We start from the raw sequence: 18744 nt of genomic DNA, 5'->3' as shown, positions 1-18744 counted from the left end.
CTCTGCTTCAACTTTCAGTGCTATGCGGATGACACTCTGCTTGTTTTCAGGCTTCCCTCCCTCATCTCTGACCGTCTGTCTGCCATCCAGGACTGGTCTGCCGCCAATGATCTCTGCCTTAATCCCATTTAGGCAGAGATTCTCCTCATCGGCACACCTGCACCCTCCTTTCCTGCCACTCTCTGGCCGGCCTCCCTTGGCCCTCTTCCTGCTCCCACCTTTGAGGCTAAGAACCTTGGGGTCATCTTCGACTCCACACTCTCCTTTTCTTCTCACATCTCTGAGATCTCTAAGAAGTCAAACTACCAACTGTACATTTGCAGAGGTATTGTTCCTTTCCTCTCCTTCCCCCAGAAGCTTACTGTATCTAGAGCTCTGATTCTCTCTAGGCTAGACTACTGCAACAGCCTCTTTCTAAATCTGCCTGCTTCTTCTCTCTGTCCTCTGCAACTCATCCAGAACAGGACTGCAAGACGTTTCCTTGGTCTGAAGCCCAGGGATCGTATCTCTCCAGCCCTGAAATCTTTTCATTGCTCCCAGTGGCTGCAAGGGTTAAATTCAAGTCCCTCTGCATTGTCCACAAGGCTTACTGGGGCCTGGGTCCAAAATACCTTCAACTCTCCCTCCGTAAATACCTTCCCACTCGAGCTCTTTTCTCCTCCACCTCCAACTCCCTCAGGGCCGGTCGCTTCTCCAAGCAACGAGTTGGGGGTAGATCTCTTTCCTCAGCTGGGGCCTCCCTCTGGAACAGCCTGCCTGCCACACTGAAACTTGAGGAGAACCATCTCTGGTTCCGGAAGCACCTCAAGACCTTCCTCTTTGCTTCTGCCTTTGCTCTTCCGCTCCCCTGCTGATCTGTCTGCTTCGGCTCCGTGCACCTGGCTACCCTCTGATTTCGGGCCAAGGTCCCTGCCCACCCAGCCGCACACCTGCACTGCCTCCTGGCAAACCTTGCACGCAATCCTTGCACTTGGGTCTGTATCTGTAACCCTACAGTGCCCTTACCTGCACTTATCAGACACCCCTTGTCTGCGCTTTAAACCTCGCACTTGCCACCCTGCTGGCTGCGCTACCAGTTGTTGTTGTTTTTATCCCTTCCTAGGCACGTTCCACCTCGCCCCTCTCCTTTCACTTTCCTCCCTCCCTCTCCCCTGCACTTGAGCATTCTCAATGTCACTGGGCCTAGGAAGATCGCTGTTTTGTCCTCCCTTCTTCCCCTCCCTTGCCTCGTCACGCTCTGAAACACGCGTGTATGAGTACGATTCAAATACAATATCATGTCATATCATAGCAGGAATCTATAGATCTGAAGATACGCAACTCCTTCAATCATTCATTGCAAACAGTAACAAACAAGGATAATTCCACAGTGGTGTGATGGAGGCCCTTAACAGGTCTGAGGGATGTCCCCAACATCTGGAACACGATTTATCCTCCCATTACACCACTAATGAAACTTCTTTGCCTTCTCCATTGTTCAGGACGTTTTGGCATGTGCCAATTTGCACTGGACGCAGATCCCCTGCCGCTGAGGCCTCTTGGCCATGACCTTTTAGCACTGCTATGATTTGGCAAGTGAAGAATCACAACATAGGGCCACCACTAGATGCAATGTGATGTACGCTATCTGCCAAGATGGGCTACGTGCTACATGCCAACATACAGAAAGCGGAGTCTTTACTTTTTGAAGGGTCTTCCCGTGAAAGGGCTGTTTGGCGCTTACATGGCAGAATGCATGGACCTCAGAATAGAATACTTTGTGCATCTACCTACATCCGAAGAGACACTGTCAAAGGCGTGCCTGTTCACTTTGACTGCCTGTCTGATCTTGAACAACTAGCGTAGGTCTGGGGTAAGTTGAAGACTCAACAAACACGTACCTTAACTCGGTAGTGATCTGAAGATATGGAAAGGCTGGGCGAAATCTATTGGGATCAAAGGACCTCGTGTCACCTTGCCAGTCTACAGTGGTTTGATGGATAGGGGTACAGTGGGGTGGGGCAGTGGGTAGGGTAGGTCTACAGTGGTGTGGGATATTGTGGGTAGCGAAGAGTGGGGTAGGTGTAGAGTGGTTTGGGGTATAGTCAGTGGTGGTAGAGTAGGGTGGGGATAAGGGTAGATTGGGTGAGAGGGGAGAGGTGGGAATAGAGGGGGTGGGGTAGTGAGTTAAGGACAGGTAGAATTGGGTAAGATTTTTGTTATTATACCGGTAGCCATTTACAGCGGCAATTAAGCCATTAACTCACAGCAGACTGCTTAGAAACAACATAGATACCAGGGGTTGAGTTTTGGGTGGGAGGGGCAAGGAGTGGGTGGGAATGGCCAAAGAGGTAAGCATGGCCCAAGGCAGTCAATTAGACGATAAACAACCAACAATATTTAACAAATAAATAACCCAAAAAAAACCAAGTCGTGTGTCCCTCTTCACATGTCATCTCCCTCCTACCTGTACTTCAATGCAACGGTTTCGGCTTATAGGTGGTGCTTAAAATGCACAGTAGGCCATGTGCCTTCATCGCACCGGTGTTGTATACTAAACTGTTCCCCATGATAGACTGCTCGCCTGGTGTTCGGCAATCTTGGAGCCCCAACCCAACACCCTGACACAGCGATCGCCAAAAGGAAATAAAAATGTGCTGAAATGCTCCAGCCGGGCTTCTTAGTCCTGCTCTCTAAGAGGAAGGCTACAGCTCAATAAAACACCTTTTAAGAAGTAAACAAAAAATTGTATTCAATATATTATATGTTATTTTCTTAAAGTGAAAAACCCCATTTTATGTCTCTCACTTGTTGCATGTTTCGCGTTTCTGTGGCATGCATGTCGAGTACTCCTTGGCACGCCTATCACTCAGGCCTTACCTGTTTCATATCTGTATGGCACTTTTGGGGTTGATCTGGGTACAGATCATCCTCTCCCGCGGATTTAACACTGAAGAGCACCGAGCACATAAAATGGTACAATACTAAAAAGTGAAAACAGTCTAAATCTGTTATTTGCGCATGAAAATGTGAGTGCTATCGTACAATAAATGAGATGCTTGGTCCGTAAAACTCGCCAGAAAATACGTGCAGACAGTTGCAATCCGGGCAGTATCTGATGCCAAATGTGTTCTTTGTCAGATGTGTGTATGTATTGTTTTCAATAAAGTATTTAAAAATGAGCCTTCTTTAACACATGTCACACGCCTGCTTATTGTGTGTTGGTAGCGTTTTTCCTACCTCTCGCTGTAAAAATGAGAACAAAGTTTCTCGTGATGTCTCAGGCAGCCCGACCTGAGCCTCTGGTTCGTAACAAAAGTGCTGAATGCAGCTCACAGTGCAGCAGCGGGCCAGTGGCGCAATGGATAACGCGTCTGCCTACGGAGCAGAAGATTCCAGGTTCGACTCCTGGCTGGCTCGTTCAAATGCTGCCTTTTTGTTCTGTATTTAAAAATGAGCCTTCTCACGCAAGGCACTCGAAAGCTCATTGTGTGTTTGTAGTCACTGTTGCAGCGTGTTTCTACCTCTACTCGGGAGAAAAAATGGGAACTACGTTATTTCTCATGATGTCTCTAACACATGGCACACGCCTGCTCATTGTCAGTTCGTAGGCGTGTTTTCAACCACCTCTCCTTATAAAAATGAGAACTAAGTTGCTCATGATGGCTCAATCCGCATGATGAGCCTCTGCGTCGTAACAAAAGTGCTGATTCCAAAAGTCACTGCAGCAGAGGGCCAGTGGCGCAATGGATAACGCGTCTGCCTACGGAGCAGAAGATTCCAGGTTCGACTCCTGGCTGGCTCGTTCGCATGCTGCCTTTTTGTTCTAGAAAGTATTTAAAAATGAGCCTTGTCACGCATGGCACACAAAAGCACATTGTTTGTTCGTAGTTAGTGCGTTTTTTCTACCTCTCCTCTGGGAAAAATGAGAACTAAGTTTCTCATGATGGCACACGCTCGCTCACCTGCTCATTGTGGGCTTGTAGCGTTTTTTTCTACCTCTCCTTGTAAAAATGAGAAGTACGTTTCTCACTGTGTCTCAAGCAGGAAACTTCTGTTTCGTTACAAAAGTGCTGACTCCTGCTCACGCTGTAGCAGCGGTCCAGTGGCGCAATGGATAACACATTTGACTAATTCCAGGTTGACACCTGGCTGGCTCGATCATAGGCTGCCTTTTTGATTTATTCAATATGTATACATGGTCGAAGGCTGCAGACAGGCCCAGTAACAAGAGGAGGGCTTGCTTCTTGGCATCTTTGATATCATCCTGTTGAATCTTTAGGTCCAGTAAGGCCGATTCAGTGCCGTGGCTTGGTTGGAAACCAGATTGGCGCAAGCCCAGGAGATTGTGTGATTCCAGTCAAAACAGGTTCTTCCCTGTTCGTCCAAAACCATCAAGGACCACATTGACACCCTTGCTCTGAATCTGGCCGACTTCTGTAACCATTCCATCACCTGTGGAATCTTCCCCTCCACTCTGAAGCATTCTCTTGTGCACCCTCTTCTCAAAAATTCCACAGCCGACCCCTCCGGCCCGGCTAACTTCGCAGGTTTCTATCACTCCTTTCCAGGGCAAACTCTTGGAAAAGCTGACCATCTCCCAGCTTAATCTTCACACCGACTCTGTTGGTTGTCTCCATGACCATCAGCCTGGCTTCAGAGCTGTCAGAAGCATGGAAACTGCTCTCCTGAACACCTGTGAAGACCTGCTGTCCAACCATGACTCTAACATCCCTTTTGGGTCCTCATCCTACTCGATTTCTCTTCTGCCTTTGACACGGTCAACCATGCCATCCTGCTCAACTGTCTCCGTGATAAGCCGGGTATCACTGATCAGGCCCTGGCCTGGATGACCTCTTTCCACTCTGATCGGCCCTCCCAGGTCCAACTTGGGTCCTTCCTTTTCGCCATCTCATTCTCTACTTGTGGTGTTCCCCACGGGTCTAACCTCTCTCCCTGGCTGTTCAACCAATACCTGGCACCCATTTCCCACCGCATTGCAGCTCTCTGCTTCAACTTTCAGTGCTATGCGGATGACACTCTGCTTGTTTTCAGGCTTCCCTCCCTCATCTCTGACCGTCTGTCTGCCATCCAGGACTGGTCTGCCGCCAATGATCTCTGCCTTAATCCCATTTAGGCAGAGATTCTCCTCATCGGCACACCTGCACCCTCCTTTCCTGCCACTCTCTGGCCGGCCTCCCTTGGCCCTCTTCCTGCTCCCACCTTTGAGGCTAAGAACCTTGGGGTCATCTTCGACTCCACACTCTCCTTTTCTTCTCACATCTCTGAGATCTCTAAGAAGTCAAACTACCAACTGTACATTTGCAGAGGTATTGTTCCTTTCCTCTCCTTCCCCCAGAAGCTTACTGTATCTAGAGCTCTGATTCTCTCTAGGCTAGACTACTGCAACAGCCTCTTTCTAAATCTGCCTGCTTCTTCTCTCTGTCCTCTGCAACTCATCCAGAACAGGACTGCAAGACGTTTCCTTGGTCTGAAGCCCAGGGATCGTATCTCTCCAGCCCTGAAATCTTTTCATTGCTCCCAGTGGCTGCAAGGGTTAAATTCAAGTCCCTCTGCATTGTCCACAAGGCTTACTGGGGCCTGGGTCCAAAATACCTTCAACTCTCCCTCCGTAAATACCTTCCCACTCGAGCTCTTTTCTCCTCCACCTCCAACTCCCTCAGGGCCGGTCGCTTCTCCAAGCAACGAGTTGGGGGTAGATCTCTTTCCTCAGCTGGGGCCTCCCTCTGGAACAGCCTGCCTGCCACACTGAAACTTGAGGAGAACCATCTCTGGTTCCGGAAGCACCTCAAGACCTTCCTCTTTGCTTCTGCCTTTGCTCTTCCGCTCCCCTGCTGATCTGTCTGCTTCGGCTCCGTGCACCTGGCTACCCTCTGATTTCGGGCCAAGGTCCCTGCCCACCCAGCCGCACACCTGCACTGCCTCCTGGCAAACCTTGCACGCAATCCTTGCACTTGGGTCTGTATCTGTAACCCTACAGTGCCCTTACCTGCACTTATCAGACACCCCTTGTCTGCGCTTTAAACCTCGCACTTGCCACCCTGCTGGCTGCGCTACCAGTTGTTGTTGTTTTTATCCCTTCCTAGGCACGTTCCACCTCGCCCCTCTCCTTTCACTTTCCTCCCTCCCTCTCCCCTGCACTTGAGCATTCTCAATGTCACTGGGCCTAGGAAGATCGCTGTTTTGTCCTCCCTTCTTCCCCTCCCTTGCCTCGTCACGCTCTGAAACACGCGTGTATGAGTACGATTCAAATACAATATCATGTCATATCATAGCAGGAATCTATAGATCTGAAGATACGCAACTCCTTCAATCATTCATTGCAAACAGTAACAAACAAGGATAATTCCACAGTGGTGTGATGGAGGCCCTTAACAGGTCTGAGGGATGTCCCCAACATCTGGAACACGATTTATCCTCCCATTACACCACTAATGAAACTTCTTTGCCTTCTCCATTGTTCAGGACGTTTTGGCATGTGCCAATTTGCACTGGACGCAGATCCCCTGCCGCTGAGGCCTCTTGGCCATGACCTTTTAGCACTGCTATGATTTGGCAAGTGAAGAATCACAACATAGGGCCACCACTAGATGCAATGTGATGTACGCTATCTGCCAAGATGGGCTACGTGCTACATGCCAACATACAGAAAGCGGAGTCTTTACTTTTTGAAGGGTCTTCCCGTGAAAGGGCTGTTTGGCGCTTACATGGCAGAATGCATGGACCTCAGAATAGAATACTTTGTGCATCTACCTACATCCGAAGAGACACTGTCAAAGGCGTGCCTGTTCACTTTGACTGCCTGTCTGATCTTGAACAACTAGCGTAGGTCTGGGGTAAGTTGAAGACTCAACAAACACGTACCTTAACTCGGTAGTGATCTGAAGATATGGAAAGGCTGGGCGAAATCTATTGGGATCAAAGGACCTCGTGTCACCTTGCCAGTCTACAGTGGTTTGATGGATAGGGGTACAGTGGGGTGGGGCAGTGGGTAGGGTAGGTCTACAGTGGTGTGGGATATTGTGGGTAGCGAAGAGTGGGGTAGGTGTAGAGTGGTTTGGGGTATAGTCAGTGGTGGTAGAGTAGGGTGGGGATAAGGGTAGATTGGGTGAGAGGGGAGAGGTGGGAATAGAGGGGGTGGGGTAGTGAGTTAAGGACAGGTAGAATTGGGTAAGATTTTTGTTATTATACCGGTAGCCATTTACAGCGGCAATTAAGCCATTAACTCACAGCAGACTGCTTAGAAACAACATAGATACCAGGGGTTGAGTTTTGGGTGGGAGGGGCAAGGAGTGGGTGGGAATGGCCAAAGAGGTAAGCATGGCCCAAGGCAGTCAATTAGACGATAAACAACCAACAATATTTAACAAATAAATAACCCAAAAAAAACCAAGTCGTGTGTCCCTCTTCACATGTCATCTCCCTCCTACCTGTACTTCAATGCAACGGTTTCGGCTTATAGGTGGTGCTTAAAATGCACAGTAGGCCATGTGCCTTCATCGCACCGGTGTTGTATACTAAACTGTTCCCCATGATAGACTGCTCGCCTGGTGTTCGGCAATCTTGGAGCCCCAACCCAACACCCTGACACAGCGATCGCCAAAAGGAAATAAAAATGTGCTGAAATGCTCCAGCCGGGCTTCTTAGTCCTGCTCTCTAAGAGGAAGGCTACAGCTCAATAAAACACCTTTTAAGAAGTAAACAAAAAATTGTATTCAATATATTATATGTTATTTTCTTAAAGTGAAAAACCCCATTTTATGTCTCTCACTTGTTGCATGTTTCGCGTTTCTGTGGCATGCATGTCGAGTACTCCTTGGCACGCCTATCACTCAGGCCTTACCTGTTTCATATCTGTATGGCACTTTTGGGGTTGATCTGGGTACAGATCATCCTCTCCCGCGGATTTAACACTGAAGAGCACCGAGCACATAAAATGGTACAATACTAAAAAGTGAAAACAGTCTAAATCTGTTATTTGCGCATGAAAATGTGAGTGCTATCGTACAATAAATGAGATGCTTGGTCCGTAAAACTCGCCAGAAAATACGTGCAGACAGTTGCAATCCGGGCAGTATCTGATGCCAAATGTGTTCTTTGTCAGATGTGTGTATGTATTGTTTTCAATAAAGTATTTAAAAATGAGCCTTCTTTAACACATGTCACACGCCTGCTTATTGTGTGTTGGTAGCGTTTTTCCTACCTCTCGCTGTAAAAATGAGAACAAAGTTTCTCGTGATGTCTCAGGCAGCCCGACCTGAGCCTCTGGTTCGTAACAAAAGTGCTGAATGCAGCTCACAGTGCAGCAGCGGGCCAGTGGCGCAATGGATAACGCGTCTGCCTACGGAGCAGAAGATTCCAGGTTCGACTCCTGGCTGGCTCGTTCAAATGCTGCCTTTTTGTTCTGTATTTAAAAATGAGCCTTCTCACGCAAGGCACTCGAAAGCTCATTGTGTGTTTGTAGTCACTGTTGCAGCGTGTTTCTACCTCTACTCGGGAGAAAAAATGGGAACTACGTTATTTCTCATGATGTCTCTAACACATGGCACACGCCTGCTCATTGTCAGTTCGTAGGCGTGTTTTCAACCACCTCTCCTTATAAAAATGAGAACTAAGTTGCTCATGATGGCTCAATCCGCATGATGAGCATCTGCGTCGTAACAAAAGTGCTGATTCCAAGAGTCACTGCAGCAGAGGGCCAGTGGCGCAATGGATAACGCGTCTGCCTACGGAGCAGAAGATTCCAGGTTCGACTCCTGGCTGGCTCGTTTGCATGCTGCCTTTTTGTTCTAGAAAGTATTTAAAAATGAGCCTTGTCACGCATGGCACACAAAAGCACATTGTTTGTTCGTAGTTAGTGCGTTTTTTCTACCTCTCCTCTGGAAAAAATGAGAACTAAGTTTCTCATGATGGCACACGCTCGCTCACCTGCTCATTGTGGGCTTGTAGCGTTTTTTTCTACCTCTCCTTGTAAAAATGAGAAGTACGTTTCTCACTGTGTCTCAAGCAGGAAACTTCTGTTTCGTTACAAAAGTGCTGACTCCTGCTCACGCTGTAGCAGCGGTCCAGTGGCGCAATGGATAACACATTTGACTAATTCCAGGTTGACTCCTGGCTGGCTCGATCATAGGCTGCCTTTTTGATTTATTCAATATGTATACATGGTCGAAGGCTGCAGACAGGCCCAGTAACAAGAGGAGGGCTTGCTTCTTGGCATCTTTGATATCATCCTGTTGAATCTTTAGGTCCAGTAAGGCCGATTCAGTGCCGTGGCTTGGTTGGAAACCAGATTGGCGCAAGCCCAGGAGATTGTGTGATTCCAGTCAAAACAGGTTCTTCCCTGTTCGTCCAAAACCATCAAGGACCACATTGACACCCTTGCTCTGAATCTGTCCGACTTCTGTAACCATTCCATCACCTGTGGAATCTTCCCCTCCACTCTGAAGCATTCTCTTGTGCACCCTCTTCTCAAAAATTCCACAGCCGACCCCTCCGGCCCGGCTAACTTCGCAGGTTTCTATCACTCCTTTCCAGGGCAAACTCTTGGAAAAGCTGACCATCTCCCAGCTTAATCTTCACACCGACTCTGTTGGTTGTCTCCATGACCATCAGCCTGGCTTCAGAGCTGTCAGAAGCATGGAAACTGCTCTCCTGAACACCTGTGAAGACCTGCTGTCCAACCATGACTCTAACATCCCTTTTGGGTCCTCATCCTACTCGATTTCTCTTCTGCCTTTGACACGGTCAACCATGCCATCCTGCTCAACTGTCTCCGTGATAAGCCGGGTATCACTGATCAGGCCCTGGCCTGGATGACCTCTTTCCACTCTGATCGGCCCTCCCAGGTCCAACTTGGGTCCTTCCTTTTCGCCATCTCATTCTCTACTTGTGGTGTTCCCCACGGGTCTAACCTCTCTCCCTGGCTGTTCAACCAATACCTGGCACCCATTTCCCACCGCATTGCAGCTCTCTGCTTCAACTTTCAGTGCTATGCGGATGACACTCTGCTTGTTTTCAGGCTTCCCTCCCTCATCTCTGACCGTCTGTCTGCCATCCAGGACTGGTCTGCCGCCAATGATCTCTGCCTTAATCCCATTTAGGCAGAGATTCTCCTCATCGGCACACCTGCACCCTCCTTTCCTGCCACTCTCTGGCCGGCCTCCCTTGGCCCTCTTCCTGCTCCCACCTTTGAGGCTAAGAACCTTGGGGTCATCTTCGACTCCACACTCTCCTTTTCTTCTCACATCTCTGAGATCTCTAAGAAGTCAAACTACCAACTGTACATTTGCAGAGGTATTGTTCCTTTCCTCTCCTTCCCCCAGAAGCTTACTGTATCTAGAGCTCTGATTCTCTCTAGGCTAGACTACTGCAACAGCCTCTTTCTAAATCTGCCTGCTTCTTCTCTCTGTCCTCTGCAACTCATCCAGAACAGGACTGCAAGACGTTTCCTTGGTCTGAAGCCCAGGGATCGTATCTCTCCAGCCCTGAAATCTTTTCATTGCTCCCAGTGGCTGCAAGGGTTAAATTCAAGTCCCTCTGCATTGTCCACAAGGCTTACTGGGGCCTGGGTCCAAAATACCTTCAACTCTCCCTCCGTAAATACCTTCCCACTCGAGCTCTTTTCTCCTCCACCTCCAACTCCCTCAGGGCCGGTCGCTTCTCCAAGCAACGAGTTGGGGGTAGATCTCTTTCCTCAGCTGGGGCCTCCCTCTGGAACAGCCTGCCTGCCACACTGAAACTTGAGGAGAACCATCTCTGGTTCCGGAAGCACCTCAAGACCTTCCTCTTTGCTTCTGCCTTTGCTCTTCCGCTCCCCTGCTGATCTGTCTGCTTCGACTCCGTGCACCTGGCTACCCTCTGATTTCGGGCCAAGGTCCCTGCCCACCCAGCCGCACACCTGCACTGCCTCCTGGCAAACCTTGCACGCAATCCTTGCACTTGGGTCTGTATCTGTAACCCTACAGTGCCCTTACCTGCACTTATCAGACACCCCTTGTCTGCGCTTTAAACCTCGCACTTGCCACCCTGCTGGCTGCGCTACCAGTTGTTGTTGTTTTTATCCCTTCCTAGGCACGTTCCACCTCGCCCCTCTCCTTTCACTTTCCTCCCTCCCTCTCCCCTGCACTTGAGCATTCTCAATGTCACTGGGCCTAGGAAGATCGCTGTTTTGTCCTCCCTTCTTCCCCTCCCTTGCCTCGTCACGCTCTGAAACACGCGTGTATGAGTACGATTCAAATACAATATCATGTCATATCATAGCAGGAATCTATAGATCTGAAGATACGCAACTCCTTCAATCATTCATTGCAAACAGTAACAAACAAGGATAATTCCACAGTGGTGTGATGGAGGCCCTTAACAGGTCTGAGGGATGTCCCCAACATCTGGAACACGATTTATCCTCCCATTACACCACTAATGAAACTTCTTTGCCTTCTCCATTGTTCAGGACGTTTTGGCATGTGCCAATTTGCACTGGACGCAGATCCCCTGCCGCTGAGGCCTCTTGGCCATGACCTTTTAGCACTGCTATGATTTGGCAAGTGAAGAATCACAACATAGGGCCACCACTAGATGCAATGTGATGTACGCTATCTGCCAAGATGGGCTACGTGCTACATGCCAACATACAGAAAGCGGAGTCTTTACTTTTTGAAGGGTCTTCCCGTGAAAGGGCTGTTTGGCGCTTACATGGCAGAATGCATGGACCTCAGAATAGAATACTTTGTGCATCTACCTACATCCGAAGAGACACTGTCAAAGGCGTGCCTGTTCACTTTGACTGCCTGTCTGATCTTGAACAACTAGCGTAGGTCTGGGGTAAGTTGAAGACTCAACAAACACGTACCTTAACTCGGTAGTGATCTGAAGATATGGAAAGGCTGGGCGAAATCTATTGGGATCAAAGGACCTCGTGTCACCTTGCCAGTCTACAGTGGTTTGATGGATAGGGGTACAGTGGGGTGGGGCAGTGGGTAGGGTAGGTCTACAGTGGTGTGGGATATTGTGGGTAGCGAAGAGTGGGGTAGGTGTAGAGTGGTTTGGGGTATAGTCAGTGGTGGTAGAGTAGGGTGGGGATAAGGGTAGATTGGGTGAGAGGGGAGAGGTGGGAATAGAGGGGGTGGGGTAGTGAGTTAAGGACAGGTAGAATTGGGTAAGATTTTTGTTATTATACCGGTAGCCATTTACAGCGGCAATTAAGCCATTAACTCACAGCAGACTGCTTAGAAACAACATAGATACCAGGGGTTGAGTTTTGGGTGGGAGGGGCAAGGAGTGGGTGGGAATGGCCAAAGAGGTAAGCATGGCCCAAGGCAGTCAATTAGACGATAAACAACCAACAATATTTAACAAATAAATAACCCAAAAAAAACCAAGTCGTGTGTCCCTCTTCACATGTCATCTCCCTCCTACCTGTACTTCAATGCAACGGTTTCGGCTTATAGGTGGTGCTTAAAATGCACAGTAGGCCATGTGCCTTCATCGCACCGGTGTTGTATACTAAACTGTTCCCCATGATAGACTGCTCGCCTGGTGTTCGGCAATCTTGGAGCCCCAACCCAACACCCTGACACAGCGATCGCCAAAAGGAAATAAAAATGTGCTGAAATGCTCCAGCCGGGCTTCTTAGTCCTGCTCTCTAAGAGGAAGGCTACAGCTCAATAAAACACCTTTTAAGAAGTAAACAAAAAATTGTATTCAATATATTATATGTTATTTTCTTAAAGTGAAAAACCCCATTTTATGTCTCTCACTTGTTGCATGTTTCGCGTTTCTGTGGCATGCATGTCGAGTACTCCTTGGCACGCCTATCACTCAGGCCTTACCTGTTTCATATCTGTATGGCACTTTTGGGGTTGATCTGGGTACAGATCATCCTCTCCCGCGGATTTAACACTGAAGAGCACCGAGCACATAAAATGGTACAATACTAAAAAGTGAAAACAGTCTAAATCTGTTATTTGCGCATGAAAATGTGAGTGCTATCGTACAATAAATGAGATGCTTGGTCCGTAAAACTCGCCAGAAAATACGTGCAGACAGTTGCAATCCGGGCAGTATCTGATGCCAAATGTGTTCTTTGTCAGATGTGTGTATGTATTGTTTTCAATAAAGTATTTAAAAATGAGCCTTCTTTAACACATGTCACACGCCTGCTTATTGTGTGTTGGTAGCGTTTTTCCTACCTCTCGCTGTAAAAATGAGAACAAAGTTTCTCGTGATGTCTCAGGCAGCCCGACCTGAGCCTCTGGTTCGTAACAAAAGTGCTGAATGCAGCTCACAGTGCAGCAGCGGGCCAGTGGCGCAATGGATAACGCGTCTGCCTACGGAGCAGAAGATTCCAGGTTCGACTCCTGGCTGGCTCGTTCAAATGCTGCCTTTTTGTTCTGTATTTAAAAATGAGCCTTCTCACGCAAGGCACTCGAAAGCTCATTGTGTGTTTGTAGTCACTGTTGCAGCGTGTTTCTACCTCTACTCGGGAGAAAAAATGGGAACTACGTTATTTCTCATGATGTCTCTAACACATGGCACACGCCTGCTCATTGTCAGTTCGTAGGCGTGTTTTCAACCACCTCTCCTTATAAAAATGAGAACTAAGTTGCTCATGATGGCTCAATCCGCATGATGAGCCTCTGCGTCGTAACAAAAGTGCTGATTCCAAAAGTCACTGCAGCAGAGGGCCAGTGGCGCAATGGATAACGCGTCTGCCTACGGAGCAGAAGATTCCAGGTTCGACTCCTGGCTGGCTCGTTCGCATGCTGCCTTTTTGTTCTAGAAAGTATTTAAAAATGAGCCTTGTCACGCATGGCACACAAAAGCACATTGTTTGTTCGTAGTTAGTGCGTTTTTTCTACCTCTCCTCTGGGAAAAATGAGAACTAAGTTTCTCATGATGGCACACGCTCGCTCACCTGCTCATTGTGGGCTTGTAGCGTTTTTTTCTACCTCTCCTTGTAAAAATGAGAAGTACGTTTCTCACTGTGTCTCAAGCAGGAAACTTCTGTTTCGTTACAAAAGTGCTGACTCCTGCTCACGCTGTAGCAGCGGTCCAGTGGCGCAATGGATAACACATTTGACTAATTCCAGGTTGACACCTGGCTGGCTCGATCATAGGCTGCCTTTTTGATTTATTCAATATGTATACATGGTCGAAGGCTGCAGACAGGCCCAGTAACAAGAGGAGGGCTTGCTTCTTGGCATCTTTGATATCATCCTGTTGAATCTTTAGGTCCAGTAAGGCCGATTCAGTGCCGTGGCTTGGTTGGAAACCAGATTGGCGCAAGCCCAGGAGATTGTGTGATTCCAGTCAAAACAGGTTCTTCCCTGTTCGTCCAAAACCATCAAGGACCACATTGACACCCTTGCTCTGAATCTGGCCGACTTCTGTAACCATTCCATCACCTGTGGAATCTTCCCCTCCACTCTGAAGCATTCTCTTGTGCACCCTCTTCTCAAAAATTCCACAGCCGACCCCTCCGGCCCGGCTAACTTCGCAGGTTTCTATCACTCCTTTCCAGGGCAAACTCTTGGAAAAGCTGACCATCTCCCAGCTTAATCTTCACACCGACTCTGTTGGTTGTCTCCATGACCATCAGCCTGGCTTCAGAGCTGTCAGAAGCATGGAAACTGCTCTCCTGAACACCTGTGAAGACCTGCTGTCCAACCATGACTCTAACATCCCTTTTGGGTCCTCATCCTACTCGATTTCTCTTCTGCCTTTGACACGGTCAACCATGCCATCCTGCTCAACTGTCTCCGTGATAAGCCGGGTATCACTGATCAGGCCCTGGCCTGGATGACCTCTTTCCACTCTGATCGGCCCTCCCAGGTCCAACTTGGGTCCTTCCTTTTCGCCATCTCATTCTCTACTTGTGGTGTTCCCCACGGGTCTAACCTCTCTCCCTGGCTGTTCAACCAATACCTGGCACCCATTTCCCACCGCATTGCAGCTCTCTGCTTCAACTTTCAGTGCTATGCGGATGACACTCTGCTTGTTTTCAGGCTTCCCTCCCTCATCTCTGACCGTCTGTCTGCCATCCAGGACTGGTCTGCCGCCAATGATCTCTGCCTTAATCCCATTTAGGCAGAGATTCTCCTCATCGGCACACCTGCACCCTCCTTTCCTGCCACTCTCTGGCCGGCCTCCCTTGGCCCTCTTCCTGCTCCCACCTTTGAGGCTAAGAACCTTGGGGTCATCTTCGACTCCACACTCTCCTTTTCTTCTCACATCTCTGAGATCTCTAAGAAGTCAAACTACCAACTGTACATTTGCAGAGGTATTGTTCCTTTCCTCTCCTTCCCCCAGAAGCTTACTGTATCTAGAGCTCTGATTCTCTCTAGGCTAGACTACTGCAACAGCCTCTTTCTAAATCTGCCTGCTTCTTCTCTCTGTCCTCTGCAACTCATCCAGAACAGGACTGCAAGACGTTTCCTTGGTCTGAAGCCCAGGGATCGTATCTCTCCAGCCCTGAAATCTTTTCATTGCTCCCAGTGGCTGCAAGGGTTAAATTCAAGTCCCTCTGCATTGTCCACAAGGCTTACTGGGGCCTGGGTCCAAAATACCTTCAACTCTCCCTCCGTAAATACCTTCCCACTCGAGCTCTTTTCTCCTCCACCTCCAACTCCCTCAGGGCCGGTCGCTTCTCCAAGCAACGAGTTGGGGGTAGATCTCTTTCCTCAGCTGGGGCCTCCCTCTGGAACAGCCTGCCTGCCACACTGAAACTTGAGGAGAACCATCTCTGGTTCCGGAAGCACCTCAAGACCTTCCTCTTTGCTTCTGCCTTTGCTCTTCCGCTCCCCTGCTGATCTGTCTGCTTCGGCTCCGTGCACCTGGCTACCCTCTGATTTCGGGCCAAGGTCCCTGCCCACCCAGCCGCACACCTGCACTGCCTCCTGGCAAACCTTGCACGCAATCCTTGCACTTGGGTCTGTATCTGTAACCCTACAGTGCCCTTACCTGCACTTATCAGACACCCCTTGTCTGCGCTTTAAACCTCGCACTTGCCACCCTGCTGGCTGCGCTACCAGTTGTTGTTGTTTTTATCCCTTCCTAGGCACGTTCCACCTCGCCCCTCTCCTTTCACTTTCCTCCCTCCCTCTCCCCTGCACTTGAGCATTCTCAATGTCACTGGGCCTAGGAAGATCGCTGTTTTGTCCTCCCTTCTTCCCCTCCCTTGCCTCGTCACGCTCTGAAACACGCGTGTATGAGTACGATTCAAATACAATATCATGTCATATCATAGCAGGAATCTATAGATCTGAAGATACGCAACTCCTTCAATCATTCATTGCAAACAGTAACAAACAAGGATAATTCCACAGTGGTGTGATGGAGGCCCTTAACAGGTCTGAGGGATGTCCCCAACATCTGGAACACGATTTATCCTCCCATTACACCACTAATGAAACTTCTTTGCCTTCTCCATTGTTCAGGACGTTTTGGCATGTGCCAATTTGCACTGGACGCAGATCCCCTGCCGCTGAGGCCTCTTGGCCATGACCTTTTAGCACTGCTATGATTTGGCAAGTGAAGAATCACAACATAGGGCCACCACTAGATGCAATGTGATGTACGCTATCTGCCAAGATGGGCTACGTGCTACATGCCAACATACAGAAAGCGGAGTCTTTACTTTTTGAAGGGTCTTCCCGTGAAAGGGCTGTTTGGCGCTTACATGGCAGAATGCATGGACCTCAGAATAGAATACTTTGTGCATCTACCTACATCCGAAGAGACACTGTCAAAGGCGTGCCTGTTCACTTTGACTGCCTGTCTGATCTTGAACAACTAGCGTAGGTCTGGGGTAAGTTGAAGACTCAACAAACACGTACCTTAACTCGGTAGTGATCTGAAGATATGGAAAGGCTGGGCGAAATCTATTGGGATCAAAGGACCTCGTGTCACCTTGCCAGTCTACAGTGGTTTGATGGATAGGGGTACAGTGGGGTGGGGCAGTGGGTAGGGTAGGTCTACAGTGGTGTGGGATATTGTGGGTAGCGAAGAGTGGGGTAGGTGTAGAGTGGTTTGGGGTATAGTCAGTGGTGGTAGAGTAGGGTGGGGATAAGGGTAGATTGGGTGAGAGGGGAGAGGTGGGAATAGAGGGGGTGGGGTAGTGAGTTAAGGACAGGTAGAATTGGGTAAGATTTTTGTTATTATACCGGTAGCCATTTACAGCGGCAATTAAGCCATTAACTCACAGCAGACTGCTTAGAAACAACATAGATACCAGGGGTTGAGTTTTGGGTGGGAGGGGCAAGGAGTGGGTGGGAATGGCCAAAGAGGTAAGCATGGCCCAAGGCAGTCAATTAGACGATAAACAACCAACAATATTTAACAAATAAATAACCCAAAAAAAACCAAGTCGTGTGTCCCTCTTCACATGTCATCTCCCTCCTACCTGTACTTCAATGCAACGGTTTCGGCTTATAGGTGGTGCTTAAAATGCACAGTAGGCCATGTGCCTTCATCGCACCGGTGTTGTATACTAAACTGTTCCCCATGATAGACTGCTCGCCTGGTGTTCGGCAATCTTGGAGCCCCAACCCAACACCCTGACACAGCGATCGCCAAAAGGAAATAAAAATGTGCTGAAATGCTCCAGCCGGGCTTCTTAGTCCTGCTCTCTAAGAGGAAGGCTACAGCTCAATAAAACACCTTTTAAGAAGTAAACAAAAAATTGTATTCAATATATTATATGTTATTTTCTTAAAGTGAAAAACCCCATTTTATGTCTCTCACTTGTTGCATGTTTCGCGTTTCTGTGGCATGCATGTCGAGTACTCCTTGGCACGCCTATCACTCAGGCCTTACCTGTTTCATATCTGTATGGCACTTTTGGGGTTGATCTGGGTACAGATCATCCTCTCCCGCGGATTTAACACTGAAGAGCACCGAGCACATAAAATGGTACAATACTAAAAAGTGAAAACAGTCTAAATCTGTTATTTGCGCATGAAAATGTGAGTGCTATCGTACAATAAATGAGATGCTTGGTCCGTAAAACTCGCCAGAAAATACGTGCAGACAGTTGCAATCCGGGCAGTATCTGATGCCAAATGTGTTCTTTGTCAGATGTGTGTATGTATTGTTTTCAATAAAGTATTTAAAAATGAGCCTTCTTTAACACATGTCACACGCCTGCTTATTGTGTGTTGGTAGCGTTTTTCCTACCTCTCGCTGTAAAAATGAGAACAAAGTTTCTCGTGATGTCTCAGGCAGCCCGACCTGAGCCTCTGGTTCGTAACAAAAGTGCTGAATGCAGCTCACAGTGCAGCAGCGGGCCAGTGGCGCAATGGATAACGCGTCTGCCTACGGAGCAGAAGATTCCAGGTTCGACTCCTGGCTGGCTCGTTCAAATGCTGCCTTTTTGTTCTGTATTTAAAAATGAGCCTTCTCACGCAAGGCACTCGAAAGCTCATTGTGTGTTTGTAGTCACTGTTGCAGCGTGTTTCTACCTCTACTCGGGAGAAAAAATGGGAACTACGTTATTTCTCATGATGTCTCTAACACATGGCACACGCCTGCTCATTGTCAGTTCGTAGGCGTGTTTTCAACCACCTCTCCTTATAAAAATGAGAACTAAGTTGCTCATGATGGCTCAATCTGCATGATGAGCCTCTGCGTCGTAACAAAAGTGCTGATTCCAAAAGTCACTGCAGCAGAGGGCCAGTGGCGCAATGGATAACGCGTCTGCCTACGGAGCAGAAGATTCCAGGTTCGACTCCTGGCTGGCTCGTTCGCATG

General features: G+C 48.6%; 8 non-coding genes across 8 annotated transcripts; all 8 read left to right on the top strand.

The window, feature by feature from the left end:
* The first annotated feature begins 3326 nt into the window (after positions 1-3326).
* Positions 3327-3399, top strand: TRNAR-ACG (transfer RNA arginine (anticodon ACG)). The gene has a single exon. It is a non-coding gene; the product is annotated as a tRNA-Arg (tRNA).
* A 312-nt stretch (positions 3400-3711) lies between these two features.
* On the top strand, positions 3712-3784 carry TRNAR-ACG (transfer RNA arginine (anticodon ACG)). The gene has a single exon. It is a non-coding gene; the product is annotated as a tRNA-Arg (tRNA).
* A 4526-nt stretch (positions 3785-8310) lies between these two features.
* Positions 8311-8383, top strand: TRNAR-ACG (transfer RNA arginine (anticodon ACG)). Its single transcript has one exon. It is a non-coding gene; the product is annotated as a tRNA-Arg (tRNA).
* A 312-nt stretch (positions 8384-8695) lies between these two features.
* TRNAR-ACG (transfer RNA arginine (anticodon ACG)) lies at positions 8696-8768 on the top strand. The gene has a single exon. It is a non-coding gene; the product is annotated as a tRNA-Arg (tRNA).
* Positions 8769-13294: 4526 nt separating this feature from the next.
* On the top strand, positions 13295-13367 carry TRNAR-ACG (transfer RNA arginine (anticodon ACG)). Its single transcript has one exon. It is a non-coding gene; the product is annotated as a tRNA-Arg (tRNA).
* Positions 13368-13679: 312 nt separating this feature from the next.
* TRNAR-ACG (transfer RNA arginine (anticodon ACG)) lies at positions 13680-13752 on the top strand. Its single transcript has one exon. It is a non-coding gene; the product is annotated as a tRNA-Arg (tRNA).
* Positions 13753-18278: 4526 nt separating this feature from the next.
* Positions 18279-18351, top strand: TRNAR-ACG (transfer RNA arginine (anticodon ACG)). Its single transcript has one exon. It is a non-coding gene; the product is annotated as a tRNA-Arg (tRNA).
* Positions 18352-18663: 312 nt separating this feature from the next.
* Positions 18664-18736, top strand: TRNAR-ACG (transfer RNA arginine (anticodon ACG)). The gene has a single exon. It is a non-coding gene; the product is annotated as a tRNA-Arg (tRNA).
* Positions 18737-18744: the final 8 nt, after the last annotated feature.

The sequence above is a fragment of the Ambystoma mexicanum genome, chromosome 13 (genome assembly GCF_040938575.1).
Source record: "Ambystoma mexicanum isolate Mex_15411 chromosome 13, UKY_AmexF1_1, whole genome shotgun sequence".
NCBI lineage: Eukaryota > Metazoa > Chordata > Amphibia > Caudata > Ambystomatidae > Ambystoma > Ambystoma mexicanum.
This window is presented reverse-complemented; position numbering and strand designations above follow the sequence as displayed.